Here is a 2119-nt window from a genome sequence, read left to right on the forward strand (position 1 = left end):
TGCAAGGCTGAGACATGGCACGTTATCAGTCTTGACCCACAAAAACTCCTTTAGCAGTCGGTGATAACCGTGTGGGACATTCTCTTGGTTGGCAAATGCCCTCTAGTGGCTTCTGGAGAGGAGAATTGTGCATCCCCCAAAGAGAGAGGATTTTGCTAAAATAGTGCTATGCCCTAGGTGTGTGCAGGTTTTAGGAGAGATAGGACATAGGTGCTTTAAAATTATTAAAGAGCTAAATCGAAACCCTTCATCCATAAATGTGCATGTCATACACAGATAAAGGGAAGGGGGGGGGGGGGTGTGTAGGATTTCCTGTGTTTTCCAAGAGGATGGTTTCGTAGTTCACAGAATCACAAAATAGTTTGGGTTGGAAGAGACCTTAAAGGTCACCTCGTTCCAATCCCCCTTGTCATGAGCAGGGACACCTTCCACCAGACCAGGGTCCTCCAAGCCCCATCCAACCTGGCTTTAAACTCTTCCAGGGATGGGAAAGGGTGGTTTTGAAATCGATCAGAAGATAAATCTTGCCTTATTGTGCACATACACCTCCTTCTCCTCCTTCTTCCCTCCATTTACCAGCCCTGCCAGTCTCTAATAGGGAGTGGACAATATTTGGAAATATTCACTGCAGACAGGCTTGCTCAGCTGGCTGAGTAAGGGCCCCTGCACACCTAACCACACAGGGGATTGTTTTACATGGAATTTATTGCTTCCTGCCTAGAAAAGCACCCTCCAGCAATGCCCTTTTCTATGTTCTCAGTCTTAAAAAATGAATTTAAAAAAATCATCCTGTACAGAGTAAATTTAAGAGTAAATTGGATGGATTGTGCTTTCTACAGATTGAGCTTGCCAATACACTTGAGGCAAATGCTCTCTCCATGAGCAGTGATTGATTGAAGTTGTTTGTTTGGGAATATGAAGAGAACCCAGTTCTGTGAGCAAAACCTCTGCTGGTTGCTTGAGAATAGATCAGGAAAGGAGCATTTACACTTGTGCCCAGCAGCATCACACATTGCTCTGCTCCCACCAACCTGGAAGCACCGACCTGACCACCTCTGCCTCTGGTGGGGCTATCCCTAAGGACCCCTCAACGAGAAAAGTCCATCATGACCATTTTCTGCAGGTTTGGTGCCAAAATGACAGCCTTGCCCAGCCCCAGGTTAAGGGCACTGTCACAGACTGGGGCATTCCCTGAGCCTCCTTCCCTGCTGACAGGGTTCTGACCCAGAGCCTAAGTGTGAGCAAACACACCAACAGGTCACTAGCTGCATTCACTGAGACTTTATTACACCAGTATTAGCCAAATCTTGCTGTTAATAGCCCAGAGAGGTGCAGAAGGGATGAGAGAAGGGTTAATGAGCACAGATACTCCATTTTCTCTCATATATTCATGCACCAGGCGATCCTTCTCTAGTTATCTCCATTTTTCTCTATAGTCTGGAAAGCAAAAAACAGATTAATTCAGCAGAGAGCAGAATAAGGCAAGTCTCCATGCCAGGGAATGCTCTGAAGAAGGGCTTGTTCCCAGCTGGGCCAGGGGACTGATGCAACAACCTATTCCCATCCAAAAGGGTTTATGGACCACAGTGCCCTCCCTCTAACCCACACTGATTTAAAATACCTCTCCCCACCTTTGCTTCCAGAAGAACCCACAATTTACAGAGGCTTTTCCACAAAACCATCCCCTGTGTCTGGGAAAAGGCAGTGCCAGTCATTATTTAAGGAGCAAAGGGCTCGTTGTTCATTCCCAAATGTAAAGCTGAGGGTGGATAGTGCAGATTTGGAGGATTTTCACTTTTAGAGGTGCTTTATGTTTGCTGCATTTCCCATCCAGCTAATTCCTCCTGTGGTTTCCTGAAGCAAGGTTTTGTCTGGGTGAATGGTGATGATAATTTTCTGGACACGGAGCCCAGCTCCTGCCTGGCTTGAATTTTGTCCATGGTCCTCGGCAGAGCATTTCAGCTACAAGGCAGCAGCTCCTTCCTTAGAACTGTTTGACTACACCAAAAGTAGCTCCAAATATCCTGATTTTAGACCCCTCCAGATTTCCCAGTTCCACTCCTAATGGTTTAATAAACAAAAAACTCCTCTGAATGAAAAATAAATGGAACATTCCTCT

This window comes from Corvus moneduloides, chromosome 1 (genome assembly GCF_009650955.1).
Source record: "Corvus moneduloides isolate bCorMon1 chromosome 1, bCorMon1.pri, whole genome shotgun sequence".
In the NCBI taxonomy this organism is placed as follows: domain Eukaryota; kingdom Metazoa; phylum Chordata; class Aves; order Passeriformes; family Corvidae; genus Corvus; species Corvus moneduloides.